Below are 17,597 nucleotides of genomic sequence, written 5' to 3'. Positions count from 1 at the left end.
TGCTGGGATTACAGGCGTGAGCCACCGCACCTGTCTAGGCACTAGTTTTTAGCACCACCCCCCACCCCCGACCCTTTTGCCATAAAATGGGACTTTCAGATGAAATCTTCGATGAAAATTCAGTATCTACAAGGTTAAAGGTGGGACAGCTTATTTGGGTTAAGTGTGGCAGCCGGAAGAGCTGACCCCTAGAGGTGCTTCTCCAAAGGCCCTGTGGCCCTAAGGAACACTTTGGAGACTTCAGACTAGATCATGGGCAGACTAGATCTCCGATCTCCTCTTGTGCCTTACATACCCACAGGAGTAGTCACTTATAGCTTCTCAACCCTGGATGCTGTGGGTTTGCACATGACACACTGACCCTGAACAAACTTTAGAGCATGTGTGTGCTCTGCAAATTCAAGAAATTATTTTCAGAGAATGTATTTTTGCCCCAGTGGAAGCTTTGAGTGTGTTTGTGAAGATGTCTGTGTCTGAGTGTGTGTCTCTGTGTGTGTGAGTATGAGAATGAGAACATCATGGATCCGTGGGCATTTATAGTTCCATGGGAAGACCAGTTGATCTTGTAGGGAATGTTTTGAGTTAGTGGTATTCTAGAACAGGGGTTGGCAAACTACTGTCCATGTGTCCAACTCAGCCTGCAGCTTGTATTTGTACAGCATGTGAGCTAAGAATGGTTTTTACATATTTTAAAGAATTTTTTTAAAAGCCCAAGATACAAAGCCTAGAATATTTACTATCTGGCCCTTTACTCAAAATGTACTGAATATTCTGGAGTATCTTATATTCCCATTTAGTCTGAACCACCCAGTCACAAACCTTTAAATATGCATTTTATGTAGGAGATGGATGTGCATAAAACTTTTTTCTGTCCTGAAAAGCCGCTGCTGTGGGTTTGCTCCCAGTACAGAGTGAGGCAGTCCCGGGCTAGAGCAGCCTCCAGAAGAGGTGCGGCACACCTGCAAAGCCTGGGGCCAGTTGAGTCGCTCACATGTCTCCCTCCAGGCTTGGCTTCCTAGGAGCTGGATTCTCCAGATGAACAAGCAGCTGCCATGACCATGTTTGGGAATCTGGGGCCTCCAGCTGTCCAGTGGCAGCCATCTGATCCCTCTGCATGAGCAATTTCCTGGGCAGTGAAGACTTGCTTTAACTTTTGAGCTCAGGTGGGTTCCAATGATAGTCTCTGGGGTCAGAGGCCTCTGCTGCTGCAGGGGCCCATTGCTGTTGCTTGCACTTCTCAATCTCTGGTGAGGCTCTTGGGAGCCGTTCCAGCCTGCCCATGGGCCTCCACTGTGTGCCTCCACGATGCTGACTTCAGTTGTTGGTCACAGTGTCTGGAGGGCACAGCTGCCCTCGCCACTCTGGAAGAAGCCGTTGACATCATTGTTAGTGGCTCTGGCTAGCGACCCCTCCTTCTGGATCCCAACTGGGAAAATTCTGCTTCCCAGATGGCATCTCTGGCCAGCTGTTCTTGGGGGCTCTTGGGAGCTCACCCTTGGGCTGAGAAGCCACCTGCATTCAACTCTGGCTTCAGCCCCAGCTCCCATTGTGATCTTGGCAAGTCACATTCCTTCTGTGAGACTTGGTTTCCCCATCTGGAAAAGGTGAATGGTGGGCTAGATCTCTGCTTTTCAAACCAGGATCCTCAAACCATTGGACAAATCCTCTAAGATATTTTTAAATTCCATTTTTATTTTATTGATAATTCAAAAAAATGGATGTAAATATTTTCTGGCTTGGCTGGCTGGTCACTTTATACCTGGGTATGGACATAAGATTTTAGTGTCCAAGTTTTAATTGTATCATGAGATGCTGGGGCAATCAAACACACTTTAGTTCTCACAGGCTGATGAGAGAAAGCACACATGTGGTTGAGTGAGTATTTGTGTCCACTGAAGGCCCATGATGTCATGGCTTTCTGCATGAATGAAAGTGTTTGCAATAGTTAGAGGGGAGAAACCGAGTGGGAGAATTGAGTCATCACACAGCACTCTGTTGGTACTGACCTTGCTAAATGTAAGCAAATCTGTATCCTAGAGGCCACCCGTGCTCCAATTTGCAATGCCTCTTCAGCAAAAGCATCACCAGTTGTGTTATTTTAATGCTGTTAATTTTAATTTTAATGTTTTTGTCATTCTGCAGGCATTGAATCCAAGAATCTTTTTTGTTTTCTAGTGGTGTAAGAGCTAAAAGCCTAAGATGATTATACCTAATTATATGTATGCATCTATTTAAATCACATTACAGTAAAATAATTTAAGACAAAGATGGGGCCATGTGGATATTTATTTCCCCTTTCAGAGTGATATACACATTACCTGAGAATCCACGGTCTAAAACAGGCACTGCAAACTGTGTCTGTAAAGGGCCAGATAGTAAATATTTAGAGTTTGCAAGTCATACAGTCTCTGGTACAACCGTTCGGTCCTGAAGTCGTAGCACAAAAGCAGCCATAGAAAACACTTAAATGAATAATCTCAGCTGTGTTCTAATAAAACTTTATTTACAAAAATCGACAGTGGGCTAGATTTTATGCTGCCGGCCATAGTTTGCCAATCGCTGGTCTGAGGCATCTTCCTTCTCAGATGACTGGCAACGTGGTCTTACTGAGGGGACAGGTTTTCTCTTCTGGTTTCTGGAAAGAGTCTCTTCTGTTGCTTTCCGCTGTATGAACTAGAGGCCCTCCAGAATGAGTTGCCTGGGTGAGGTGAGCTTGTCCCTTAATGCTGGCAGTTTCCTTGCTTTGGCCATGGGTTCCCACTCCACCTTAGGCCTGCAGAGTCACCTGAAATTTCCTTGTGTGTCCACTGTGCCGGCCTCTGCACCTCTGCGGGAGAGTCATCCATCCCTGCTCCCCTGGCGCACACACCTTGCCAACATTTGGAGGCTGTTATCGAAATATCCTGCAGCCTGGCCTTATGAAGCTGGGCCCTTTTATCTTTCTTTATAAATCACCCTCTCCCTCCACATAATCCTGCCAGGCCCGCTCCTCTGAACTCCCTCCAATCTGTCTCTGGTGAGCTGGTTCTGAGCACCACGGGCTGCAGGCAGCCAGGTGCAGCCTTGCTGAGGCTTCGGGGAAAGGGAGGGGGTCTTGCTTCCATCTGCCAGGGATGGGGCTTTGGCTGCAAATTCCCACACCTTTCCTTTGCTCTGCTGAATGGAGCCCAAGTAGTTTATTCATTCAACATTCACTCAGCATTTCCTATTGAGCTTTGCACTGTCAACAGTGAAGACGATGGCTGTGCTGCTGTCATCTTGGGGCTAACAAGGGCTGAAAAAATGCACAAAATAGTTACACATTCTTGCATTGCTATGGGGAAAACCAACAGAGGTTGAGATGGACAATAGTGGGGTAGAAAGTGCAGGGATGGCTGTTCTTATAGAGTGGTTGAGAAGACAGACCCTGAAGAGGTGACATCTATGCCTGGGCCTAAAAGATGAGAAGGAGCCAACGATGGGCACAGTGGAGGGAAGAGCATCCCTTCCACAGGAACAGCATGTGCAAAAGTCCTGTGGTGGGAAGGCACTGCTCTGCTTGATTGTGTGAGGAGCAGGAAGGAGAGAGAGCCTTAGGGAAGATGGGCTCAACGGTGCCCTGGCTGTGCAGTGAAGGTAATAGCCAGTGCAGATATGATGAGCTTAATCATCGTCATCATCTTTGCAGGGCCCATATGCTCTACACTTTATTAACTTTGTTTCATTTAATCCTCAGGGCAACCCCTTGAAGGAGTTATGCTTTCCCCTGTATTTTACAGAGGAAGAAACTGAGGCTCAGAGAGGTTAAGTTGCCTAATATCGCACAGCTAATAAGTAATGGAGCTGGAATTTGAATCCAGAGCAGTCAGAATCAAAGCCCCTGCTTTACTATCTGATTCAAAATCCTATTACGTTTTGAAATAAACAAAATCTTCTGTTCACTCATTCATTCCCTGTATTAGGGCATTCTTGCATGGGTATAAAGAAATACCTGAGACTGGGAAATTTATAAAGAAAGGAGGTTTAATTGACACAAGGTTCTGCAGGCTGTACAGGAAGCGCAGTGCTGCCATCTGCTCTGCTTCTGGGGAGGTCTCAGGGAGCTTTTACTTATGGCAGAAGGCAAAGCGGGAACAGGCATGTCACATGGCGAAAGCAGGAGCAAGTAAGCGAGGGAGAGAAAGAGAGAGAGAGAGAGAGAAGGTGGGGGCAGGTGCCACACACTCTTAAACTGTCAGATTGCCTGTGAGCTCATCACTAGAAGATGACCCAAGCCATTCATGAGGGATCCGCCACCATTGTCCAAACACCTCCCACCAGGCCCCACCTCTGACATCGGGAATTACAACTGAACATGAGATTTGATCTGGGGCAAACATCCAAACCATATCACTCCCTATGCAAGAGCAGACAACAGAGAGATTAAAAGACACAATCTTTGCTCTTGAGAGCTCCTGGTTTAATGGGGGAGACAGCTGCAGAGACAACTGCCATATCATGTAGTGGGTGTTGTACAGGGACAGCAGAGGGTGCGTGGGTGGGGTAGGGTTGGGAGGTCAGGGAAGGCTTCCTGGAGCTGTCTTGAAGGGGAAAGATGGGAGTAGAAAAGGCATCCGAGGCAGAGGAAACAGCACACACAAAAGCTCAGAGGCATCAAAGCATCGGCTGTGCTCAGCAGTGGGCTTCACGTCTTCAGCCTGGCTGGAGCCCTGGCTGTGGGGAGATTGATTGATGAGAGCATTTTGAGGGTACACTAGGTTGTGAAGGGCTGTGTTCCCATGCCAAGTTTATCCTGTGACTGATTACGAAGAAACCCACTGAGTTTACTAAGTAAGGGAGGCTGGGGCCAGACTGCCTGGCTTCATACCTCACTGCTGCTGTTCACTCCTGTGTGGCCTCAGCACCCTGTGCCTCAGTTTTCCCACCTGGAAAACGGGGATGATAATAGCACTTCCTTGACAGAGTTACTGGGGGCTTAAGTGAGCTAATGTAGACAAAGGACTTGCCTATATTATTATTGCCCATAATGATTATTATCACCAGTATTGTTTATGATGAAGAATGCGTCCACCACGCAGTTCTGTGGACGCTGGCCTACAGGGTGTCTCGCCAGAGGCTGGAAGACCAGTCAGGGGCTTTGGCACCAGTCCAGGAGAGTGGTGACTAGAACCCAGACCGAGGTGGCACCCTGGGGATGGTGAGGAGTGAGCAATTCTGGAGATGAGCAGGAGGTTAGGTGACAAAGCATCCGATCATCAGCTGAAGCCCAGAGAGAGGTTGGTAAGGAGGGACACCTGGATTAGACTAGGGATTTGGAGCTTGGGGTCAGGAGAGATGATGTTGCCAATTCTCATATTGGGGTGCAGGAGGGGGGCAGGCCAGGGGAAGATGATGAGTTCAGTTCTGAGTGTGCAGCTTGGAGGAGTCTGTGGGACATCCAGGGGGATGTGTCCTGGGTACAAATGGATATGGAGGTTGGGGACACGGGACAGAAGTGGTGACTGAGAGACATCCTTGATGTAAGTGTATCTCGCACCCTGGTAGAGTGGGCCGCCACTGATAAAGCACCCTCATGTCCATTTTCTCAGTGGATCTTCTTGTCAATACCAGGAATGGGGCACCATGATATTCATTTTGCAGATGTGGAAACTGAGGCCCAAGGAGGTGAGGCAAATGGCTCAAGACCTCATGATCGGTACACGGTAGACCAGGAGTCTCAGTGTGGCCTTCCTAGTACCCCAGGCTGCCTGGAATGGGCCCACAGGCTCTCCCACCCCAGTTTTTCCCGGTGTCACTTTTCTGCACCCTGGCAATGTTTGTAAACAGGCCCAGGCCCTATCTCCAGGGCATTCCTGGCCACCATAGGCAGAATCTGGTCATTGCCCCTGTGGAGAAGGCCACATGGCCAGGAGTGTGGCAGAGAGCCTACTTTCCCCTCCCTGCTGGCTGTGTTCTCAGGGTGGGAAGGCAGGCATCTCACTCTCTCACGTGGTCCTGTCAGTGGCCCCCACCCGGCTACTTGGCCACTTGGCCACTTGGTCACAGCTGGGGTCCAGCAGAAAGGAAGGCACTACAGCCCCAAAGGGTCTCTTCAAATCATTGATGGGCTGGAGGGCCATTTCCCATGGAGGCAGAGAAGTGGCCTAGAACTCACGCAAGCTAACAGGTGGACCAGCGGGAGGGAAGTAAAGTCCCCGGGGGCTTGGGAAAGTGGATGTCCTGCTTTATTAGGCTATGGGCGTTGTTTATAACAAGAAAAGCCTTGAAGACCCAAGGAACCAAGACTTATCTGAGACATAAGTCCTTCACTTCTCCCTGATAGAGAACACTGTCTCTCTTGCCATATTGGTGTCTATTATCAGCCCTGCCTCCTACTGTGTGGGGAAGATCAGCTTTGACAATTTTCCACTTCATCAGGTGAAAACTGAGGCTCTAAGACATGAATCAGCCTCAGGAGAGAACAATAAATCCAGGGTTCCAGATGCATCTGGGATAGCCCAAGGTCATGACCAGTGGCTGAGAATAGTCAGAGTCAAAGTGAGCTGGGGTGGCAGGGGGCAGTTATTACACACACCTTCTATACACCAAGCACTGCTCTCAGTACTTTACATGAATCATCTCATTTGCTATAAGGAAGCTGCAATTATGGCTGTCTAATCCACGAGGGAACAGTCTCAGAGAGGTTAAGGAACTGGCCTAAGGTTACCCAGCTGATCGGCAGTATATTGCATCCTCTCTGACTTGAAAGCCTGTTCTTTTTCTACTGCACTGTTAGTTTTTCCACTGTATCTGCTAATAACCCTAGTGGCTAACTCTCCCCACCAGGTCCCTTGACTTCCAGGGCCTGACACATAGTAGGTGCTTTTTTGCACATAAAAGTCTATTTCTTGTTTCCTGTACACATTTGTGCTTCTGGTAAAAGTTGCAAAATGCTGCCTTTCACACAACTTTCCCATGTACCTGGCTTAGTGGGAGAATCTGGAATCTGTGGATAATTAATAGTGTTATTTTAAAGTTAAACTCAATGGCTGGGGGCTTTGTGTTAAGTCAATAGGGCTGGACACCTTCAACATCTCTTGTCTTGGGCTTGGATGTGGGAAAGAGATGCTATTCTGTGTGCAAATTTGAATCCACTGGGAACTGCCAGAAAATGTCCTCCAGCCATGAAGTAGCACAGAGGGGGTGATCTGTGTGTTCTGGTGGCTATGGTGGGAGGGATGAGTCCTCCCTGCCCAGCCTCCCAGCCTCTTCTTTCCTGGCTCAGCCAAGGTGCATGGGAGCTGGGAACCCCAGGAGGGCTGGTACCTGAGCTGCAAATGTCTGGCCCAGCCTGGCCTCTCTCAGCACATGTGATGCATTAGGCTGGAACGGCTCCTCAGGGAACCCTTTCCCATCATCTCCTCCACAGCAGTTCAGAGGTGGTGTAGAAGATCAAAATGAGCATGTTTGCAGATCACCTGCTTGTTGATTTGGGTAGCCGTCTCAGCTAGGGTGTAAGGAAGAAGGTGACATTTGAGGTCTGAGTGAGGAGTGAGGGGAGCCCAGGCAGACTGGGTCCTCATGACTGCAAAGCGGGGTTTGCAGAGGCCGGGCAAGGGGGGACATGGCCCAAGGGGCAGTCAGTAGCCTGAAAGCCAGTGTCCACACACCCAGGCCCCAGCAAGGGTGGCTCTCTGGGTGCTAGGCTGCCAACCTGGGCCTTGGCAGATGGCAGCCTGGTGGGCAGAGGCAGCCAACTTAAGCTCGCTGAGGACCCAGGAACAAACTAGAATCTCTGGTGCTGGGTAGAAGAGAGGGGTGGGTCACAAATGACCTTCCCCTTCCCAGATTCCATCCTGCATGGGATGTGGCTGGCCCTTCCCTGGTGATGGCTACAGGGCCCTGGGGAGACATCCCAGTGTAGCGACCTCCGCTCAGGCCTGACCCCAGGCTGGATACTGGGCTAGGTTTTCTCATGGGTGATAAATTCTTTTATTCATTCATTTATTAACATAAAAACATTTATTGACTGCCCATCATATGCTAATTGCGAGGAAACAGCCAAGTGAGTTTCATTCCCTACTCTTGCAGAGCTAAGTACAAAATAATGAGCTTATTATAGCAGACCTTCATGTTAGGAAATTTTCGGCCATCCACAAATTTGAGAATCTCTCTTCCATAGCAGACAATATCCCTTACAACATGCAGTCAAGTTCACTGAACCCCTCTGACCCGCAATGAGTCTGAAAATGCAGCACTAAATACATTTGAAGAGTTATGAACGCCTCCAATTCTCCACCTGGCTTTCCTCCCCTGGGCGGCATGGCTTCCAGAATCTCCAGGTCCCAGACAGGCTGAGGAACACAGAACGCCACTGGCTTAGCTGAGATTCGGGTGCTGGTGGTGGACAAGGCATGATTCCTGTGAGGCCTTGTCTTTGCACTCCAGCCCTGGGTCACAGGGAAAAACAACAAGCACCTATGTGAGCTTCCTGGGCTGCTTGCTGACAGACAGCTCCAAAGAGCCACTGTAAAAGCCCCAGATGTTTGGGTCTCTGGGAAGAGGTTAACTTAGTTTTCCATTGAGCCCCTGGCCTCACTTTTCTGCAACTTTGATGGGGTTGGGGTTGGGTGTGTATTGTGGGGGGCAGCTTTAGCTTGTTGGGGTATGTGAGCATGCTTTGGGCCTGGGCAATGTAACCAAGCCACCACTCGTTGGGTGCTCTCCCGTGCCACATACTTCCCTGTACCCATCTGTTATGTTATTTGACTCTACAGCCAGCAGTTTGCATGAATGTTTATTGGCAGATACCACATGGGCACCAGCCAATGAGAATGAACACTGTCCATCTTGCCATATTGGTGCTTGTATTAGTCTGTTTTCATGCTGCTATGAAGAAATATCCAAGACTCGGTAATTTATAAAGGAAAGAGTTTTAATTGATTCACAGTTCTGCATGGGTGGAAAGGCCTCAGGGAACTTACAGTCATGGTGGAAGGGGAAGCAAACATGTTCTTCTTCACAAGGCAGCAGGAGAGAGAAGTGCTGGGCAAACGAGGAAAAGTCCCATATAAAAGCATCTCCCTTATAAAAGCATTGGATCTTGTGAGAACTCACTCACTATCATGAGAACAGCATGAGGGTAGCAGCCCCCATGATTAAATTACCTCCCACCAGGTCCCTCCCATGACTCATGGGGATTATAGGAACTACAATTCAAGATGAGATTTGGATGGGGACACAGCCAAACCACAGCAGTGCTTATTATCAGTCCTGCCTACTGCTGTGTGTGGAAGGTCAGCTTTGACAACTTTCCACCTGACCATGCAGAAACTGAGGCTTTGAGACATGAATTGGTCTCAGGAGTGAATAGCAAGACCAGGATCTGAACTCAGGCACACAACTCCAAAACCCCTCTCTCCCAGTTCACTACACAGCCCCAGGCCAGTTCCCTAAAACCAGGTTGCAAAAAGGGCCTTTCAGCCCAATGACCTCATTTCTGCACAATCAATTCCTTGACCAGCTGATTTGCCAAATTCCTGAGGACCTTTCCCAAGATTTTTTCTCCCTCCTCCCCTATGTCAGACCCAGCCGTTGTCTCTGAAGGCAAATGGCTGTAGTCAATAGTCCTAGACCCAGAGACAGGAGCAGGAAGAAGAGACTCAAACATCAAACCTTCCCTAAAAATTCTGCAGACCACTCTGCAGATCCTGGATGGTCCAATGAGTTGGTGGGCTGAAGAACTGGTGATCTGATGACTCTGTTATAATAGGAGGGGTCTATTCCAGACTGCCTGTCTCTCATGGCTGGCACAGCCCTGGGCAGCCTGGGCTGGAAGCCTATTTTGGCAGTGGCAAGTGCAGAACCAGGGGAGGGCTCCTTATTTCCCAGGGCTGCTTGTCTGGGGTCCCAGTGGTTTTCCTGAGCCTGCTCCAGGAAGGTGACCTTTGCAAGAGGGAAAGGAGTTTGCTGGCCTCAGCCAGCACTGTCTCTGAGCAAAGCTTGTGAAGGCAGCCCTGAAAGGCCTGGACATTCAAAAGCAAACCCAGATCCGGAGCTTCATAAAGGATGGTGATGGGGGCATCAGCTGTTGGGGCTAGGGGAGAGGGAGAAAGGCCCCAGGCCTCCTCCAGCCCTTTCTTTGCCTGGCTCAGTCTAGGCTGGTCTCCTCTGGCCCTGCTTGGTAACTCTGGTCATCTAGTTCCCTCATCCTTGGAGAAGACTGTGAGATAAAGACACCATAAAATCTTACTAAAATGGACCAAAAGCTGTGGTGGATACCAAAAAGTTTTTAATATATTCTATTATGTTTGATGACTTAAGTATGAATGAATGAAAAGTATAGGATTGCATTTTCTCTCAATTACACAGTTTTAAAACTGGGGAGAAGTGCTAGCAAATAGGTGTTTTTGGCTTTATCAGAACCCCAACACGGAAATTGCTAGAGACATTCAACCTGACCCAGGCTCCCACCTGCTCACTGAACCTCAGCCACTCTCTCCTTTCGGTTCCTCCTATGTGTTCCTCTGGGCACAGGGCCTTTGTATGAGCTGTTTACTCTGCCAGAGACACTCTCCACTCCTCCTGGCCTAGTTACTCCCATTCAGGCTCTGAATCTTGTCTCAGCCATTGCTTCTCTGGGGAAATCTGCCCTCGTCTCTGGGAGGCAGGAAGGATAACAATGATCTAGCTCATATTTAGCTTCCCAGGGCCTGGCACAACATAGTTACTCAGGAAACATTCTCTTTGAATGAAGAAGAAAGAGTCGGTCTGCAGTTTGGGACACTTTGGTTGGAGGCCCAGAGTGTCAGGTTATGATTTCTGAGCTCTCTTGGCCCTAAACCAATTGGCTGTGTGATCTCTGAGATGCAGCTTCACCTCTCTGGGTCTTACCATCCCTGCCCAGTGGGGAGCGGACTTGACTTGAGGCTGCCTGTGGGGTGCTCCATCACATGTGCACAGCTGGGCTATTTCCCGGTACCCACTGCGTCTGTGTCTGCAGGTCGTGGAAGCACCTTCATTTGAATTCCAAGTGCTTCCAGGCCAGCCAGGACAGGTTCTGTTTCACATTTGAAGGGAGCTGTGGCCAGACAGGCACCCCTAGGAGAGCTGTGCTTAACGGAGGTCACTCATGGGCCTTGGCCTCTTGGCATCTGGGCTTGAGAAGGCTGTACCTACACCGGTGCCAGGAGTACAGGTCCCAAGCCTGCCATAGGCAGGGGCTTTCTCCAAGCAACCCCCACTCACTTGTCCATGGGAGGCAGGAGCCAGGGTGGCAAGGCTTACCTCGCAAAGTTGGGATGCGTCCACTTCCTGTTGGATCACCAGGCCATTCAGCTGTGATGACCACCCATGGGAAGATCCAGAGGGACATGTGGACCAAAAGAGGGCAGAGCTTGTCTCTAGGGAGAGGGCAGACTTTGTGAAAACCCCCCACCTTGGGGCTACCCCCAGGGTAGAAAGGAGAAAGCAAGGTAGTCTCACTGCAAATCAACCAGCTTCAGATCCAAGCCACACTCTGAGGCTGCCCTGTCTGTGGCTGTCTGCTCACACCCTTTCTCCCAGGCAAATGCCAGGCTTGTCAGAACCCTCATTTACATTTCATTAGGCGGTGTCAGGCTGGGTGTTAAGAACAGAGCTGTTCCAGGCCGGAATCCAGAGTTTTTGGGCCAGCGCTAAGCACTGATTTGCAACCCCTTTGGTGGATCTACCTACCCCTTCCTTCCCAAAACAGAGCCTTGAACCATCTGACCCAATAGATGAGTCTCCATCTACTGAGCCCTTTGCTCATTCTCAGCACAAACCTGAAAAGTAGGTATTATTGGCACCATTTGCAGATGAGAAAGCCAAGACCCAGAGAGGCCAAGTGACTTGTCCAAGGCCACACAGCTAGGAAATAGCAGAGCTGGTTTGCAAACATGAGTCAGCCTGCCTCCAAAGTTCACGTTTTTTCCATTTCTCCAAGCTGACTCCTGTCTATTCAGGTGAAGGGAGCTGCGGTGTAATGCTTACTTGCACCAAAGGTTTTCAGTGTGGACTCTCTAAAATGGGTTGCAAGAGAGAACAGGAATGAGAGCTCAAGAGAGAGGCTGTGTGTGTGTGCATATGTGTGTGTGTGTGCATATGTGTGTGTGTGTGTGCATGAGTGCATGTTTAGGAGAAGGTCCCACAGCTTTTATTAACCTTCATAATGCCCCAAAGGCCATGATTATCTGCCACTCCGTCCTCTATAGATTTCCTTGGAGAAAATCACAGAACCCAGGCGTGTAGTTTCTCTGTCCATTATGAGATACCATGTGAAATTCTCAAGGTGTTCACAGCTTAACTGAGCTGCTATCTTGGAACACAAGTAAAAGGTAACATTGTTCTACAGAACACAGAGATGTCTGCTTTCTATAAGGAAAATGTTGCAATGCTCATCTTATAGCCTGGCTCTTAGAGCATGAACGGTTTGGAACCTTGTGGCGCAGACACGGCCTGTGACTTATCTCAAAGATAGGGAACAGTGGGGCTCAGAGGAGGGTGGGAAAATCCTGTTTGTTTCTCTTTATTCCTGGGGACTTGCAGAGACCTAGCAGTGAGCTGGCTCTAAGAACAGTGGCCCGCCTCCCTGCCCATCCTCGAAAACTGATTCCTCCTCAGGTTCCTAACAATTGGTGTTTTATCACATTTCCACATGCAAAATGTGTTTCGCTATTTTTCATTAGATTTTCAAGGCTCAGATTGATGAGGGCAAGGTAAGAGCCAGACACAAGGTATAAGAGACAAGGTTTAGTAATGAGTTCGAAATTTACAAAACACAGAAGCAAATATGGCTTCAATACATGACGTGACCCCTTATAAGGCTGGAAATTACTCTTCAAAAATCATTCTGGCCTGACTTCAGAGTCGAGTGGATGCTGGGATACCACAGATTGACTTTGAGAAGTGGGTTGGTATTGCAGGAATTTTTTAATTTCCTGTAACTCACAACAATTTTCTCCCAGTGAGACTTAAAGAGTCACTCCTGCGATGGTGCATTGACCGCATTTGCTGAACGATCTGCTGCAAGAACCAGCTCAAGCAGAAAAGGAATATGTCAGGAGGAAGGGGACAAATGGGATTACCTTGAAAAAAGTCATTAAAGGTTTTGAAAAGTATTTCCAGGTAAACGAGGGACCTGTTGCTTAAAAAAATGTGTCCAGGTAGACGAGGGGCCTGCTACTTATGTATTTTAAAAAGTGAAATTAAAATGGCATCACTTACACTTCTGAACTGAAAAGAATTTGGGGAAAGCAGATTATTATTAATTATTTTTAATAGCTTCTTAATTAGCCCTTCAAACAGATTTTTCAAAATCCCCAAAGGTGTCTAATTTGCATGACATGTTTTTACTTTTCTATGCATCTAATTAGCAGCACTTTGTTTTTTTAACCTAACAGCAAGATAGTATTACAACACTTTCAGAATGTGGACCAAGAAAAGAAAAGAAAAGGAAAAAACCCTCAAATTATTGCTCCAAAAGAGTCCTGCGTTTCTTTTTCCATCTTCATGGTGTCTTGCTATATTATCTCAGGGCACTCTTTGGAGCTTATCTGTCTTTCAGAAATCACTAAACAAATCCGTTAGAGCAAAATCACGGTGTGGAGGATGGTCTATTGGATGTGATCCACTGGGGCAAAGATTTATTAGGCGGACAACCCCTTCTTCTATCCAACAGCAAATCCATTACAATAATGGGCTTCGAACCCATCTGCAGGCGAACAGCGGGTCAGGAGGAGCCCGATGTGTGGACACTGAGCAATCTGAACATGGCTGCCTTTTACAATGTGTGAAGCCAGGCAGAAAAGCAGCACATTTGATTGAGAACAGAGGAGAGCGGCCGGAATCTGCCTTTCCTTTGCTCCCGCTTCCGGGGGGATTCATGGCTGGGGATCTGGAGGCGACACTTGGCAGCCAAGGGCGTGGGGCCAAATGGAGGGCCCGGAACTCAGAAAGAGAGGAGGGGGAGCTAATTAATGCTTTGTCCTGCCTGCCCTTCTCTCCTCTCTACCCCCAGTGGCCAACAACTACAACCACCGTAATATTAAAGAGCAATATTATCTGGTGCTTACCATGTGCTAGGTCTTGTGCTAAGTGCTTCCCTGGAATTTTCTCCTCTTTATCCTGGCAGCAAAATAAGCCCTATTTGTCAGCCCCATGTAACAGATAATAGCTATTTAATAGCTACTTGTATTGAGTACTTCTGTGTGGCAGGGCCTGTACTTTATTTGTATTAATTCAATTAATCACCACAACAGCCACTGGCATGGGTACTATTTTGGTCCCCATTTTACAAATGAGGAAAAGGAGGCAAAGAGAAGTAACTTGCCTTGGTCACACAACTGTGATCAGCAGAGATGGGATTTGAACCCAGGCTGTGGGACACCATCTGTTATCATCCCTCAAGGCCCATCCTAGTTGCCTCTTTCCTCCAGGAAGCCTTCTCTGACTTTCCCACGGATCCGCGTATCTCATTCTTCCTCAGCCATATTTCATTATTTGTGCAGTCCTTTGAAATGATAAATCCCCGGAGAGCAGGGGCCATGGTCTCCCCCTGACACAACCCCGTATTCGCAGCATTACCCAGCCTGATACCTGGCACATAGTAGGTACTCAAGACATAGTTGTTGAATGAAACATCTAATCAAAAAGCAGCTTTAGTTTTGAATCTGGGCATTGTTAGGAGACAAGGGCCTGATGTTGCTTATTACATTTCAAGGTGTTTTTTTTCTTTTTTTTCTTTTTCTTACTTACTAATGGAAAATTCTCTTCTGAAGTCACACTCATTAGCACTCAGAGGCTGTTGTGGCAAAAGCTTTCTAAAATAGCCCCAAGTTTATTTGTGGGAGGGAAAGAAGCTAAGCCAGAGACAAAAGTATTAAGGCTTGGCATGCCGGAAAAGTTTGAAATGTGGGGGCTGGCTGCCTCTCACCTTGGTCTCAGGGCAAGGGTGGGAGATTGCCTGGCCCCAGAGGGGGCTAGTTAGATTTTGTGTTTAGGGAGAGAGCAGCAAGGAGGGTTGAAAAGGAATGCGCCAAAGCCACGTGGAAATGATGTGGTGTCAGTTTATCTTTTCGACAGACCTAGTTTCCAGCAACACGGAACTAATCAACAGTAGTAAATTTCTTGTAATTGGCACCTCTTTTATTATCAGACACGTAAATCAAGGAAGCTTCTCTCTCCAGTTGGAACAGGAGCTCAATAAAATTGGTGCAGTTCTCTGCTGTAGGGAAAGGGTTCTGTTTTTCTCTGGGCTCTCTTCGTGTTATATCATGACGTGCATTTTACATTCATGATCCCATTTTAACTCTTCCAACAACCTTTGCAGTATTTAATTCCCATTTTGCAGATGAAGAATCTGAGACTTAGCATCTGTCAAAAGAACCAAAGCCACACAGTAAGCTGGGATTCAAATCCAGGACTTTTTGATGCAAGATCCCACGGACCTAATGACATTGCTGCTGCTGTCTGCCTGACTGCCTGGCCCTTTCAGAAAGAAAGGGCTGATCAATGGGTGGAGCTTCTGGCTGGATCCTAAAGGTGTCACAAGGTCCCCACCTAGCCTACCTACCACGTGACTCACATGTTACTGCTAAAGAGATGCCTTGGGGTTAAGATACTGTCCACAGACGTTTTGGCTAAAAGACTCAATAATAGAAGTGCCCTGGTCTGGACTGAAAGATGATAGTTAGAAGCCGGAAAGAGGGGATAATAAAATCTACTTGATAGGATAATTGTGACAACAAACTGAAACACTGAACGTAAGACGGTGGGATGGTGCCATCTCCTAATCACCATCATTATTCATAGCTCTGCAAGGCTGCTGTGGAGACGCCATGCAGTTTTCTCCTCCACTGCATTCAGCCAGGGTTGATTGGGGGCTTGCCCTGTGTGCAGCTACAGGTCCTCCTGCAGACACCACCCCCCACACACTGTACCCTCCCAAGGAGAAAGAGTGGAAAGCCAGCCATACAGCAAATGCCCCCTAATTGCTGCTTCTTCTTGAAAACTTAGTTATGTGGACAGAGTCAAGGAAAGGCTAGATGTGGGGCCTCCAGCAGCAGTCAAGGGTGAGGGTGGAAGGCCCTGTCCTGCATCTCTCTGGTGATGACAGCTGGCTTGTGAGAGGGTCTTGTGGCCACAGTATTAGGCCTCTGCCTGGACCCCGCAGGCCAGTCTAGGAGCACTGCAAACACAGCGAGATGCCACTTTGGGATGTGTAAAGGTGACCCATGCTGAGAGGAGAGGCTTCAAGGCCTTTCTGATTCAGGATGTAGGTAGACACTTCTAATGTTCACCTCTGTCCGATTCTTCCCTCCTTCTGCACACAAGCGGATTACATTTCCTGGGCCTCTGCTGTTTGATGAGCTGTGTGAGTCATTTTAGCCAATGGACTGTGGGTGGAAATGATGCATTTGTGTCTTCCCAGGTGAAACATTTGATTGCCTGCATGAGATACTATTCTTCCGCTGTTTCAGCAAAAACCCTGAATATTGTGTTGAGATGGTAGCCTCATAAAAAGATTCTAGAACATTCTGTAACGTAACAGAACACCCCTCCCTACCCACTGACCTGCCTTGGGCTTTTACTATGAGCAATACATACACCTTTATTATTTGACATTATGAGGATTTGGGGTTGTTCAGGAAAGCCTCTTACCTTACCGATACTAACTGATAACATTTCCTCATTTTGGAATTCACCCGTTGCCCTCTATCAGCTCCTGAGTGTCCATGGCTGGCTCTTTCTCTTCTTCCTTACTAACGTTTAGAATGTCATCTTTCACATGCAGATGTCCTGACCGTCCCACAAAATATCCCCTTCCATATGCTCTATCATGCCACCTCGCTGATCTCTTCCATTCATGTATTGATTTGTTTCTATCTGTCTCTCACATCAGACTGTACATCCCTGAGGACAGAGACTGTGCTGTTTTTCTACTACCTTATATACCCAGCGCTTAGCACCATGCTTGAAAGAATGTTTCAGGTGAGGAAATCAGCTCAGAGAGAAGTGACTTGCTTAAAGCCACACAGCAGGCAGCCAAGGTGAGCCTGGCCCCGGTTGCCACTTTCCCCAGGTGGATGCTTTTTAATGTCTCCGTTTAATCCTGGGCCAATGGTCAAGGGGTTGGGAAAGATTTTCAAGGCTGCTGTTGTCATCAGGCCTTCGGGGAATAAGAAAGCCTGAGCCTTGGATTGGGAGGCACCTCAGAGGTGAGAGCAGGGTCCAAGAGCTGAGTCTTACCTGAGGCTGTATACCTGTGTGAGCTTGGGCAGGTCACATCACTTCTCTGAGGCTCAGTGTCCTCATTTGTGAAATGGGGAAAAATTAGACCTACCTCAGAGGCTCATTTGTGAAGACTAAATGAAATAATGTATATAAAAAGTTCAGCACCATACCTCATTATCAAGGTTCGACAATGCCTGTAATCCCGGCACTTTGGGAGGCTGAGGCGGGCGGATCACCTGAGGTCAGGAGATCGAGACCAGCCTGGCCAACATGGTGAAACCCCATCTCTACTAAAAATACAAAAATTAGCCAGGATTAGTGGCACACGCCTGTAATTCTAGCTACTTGGGAAACTGAGGCAGGAGAATTGCTTGAACCCGGGAGGC

Source organism: Nomascus leucogenys, chromosome 3, assembly GCF_006542625.1.
Source record: "Nomascus leucogenys isolate Asia chromosome 3, Asia_NLE_v1, whole genome shotgun sequence".
NCBI classification, from domain to species: domain Eukaryota; kingdom Metazoa; phylum Chordata; class Mammalia; order Primates; family Hylobatidae; genus Nomascus; species Nomascus leucogenys.
The sequence above is the reverse complement of the archived record's forward strand: the minus strand, read 5'-3'. Positions refer to the sequence as shown.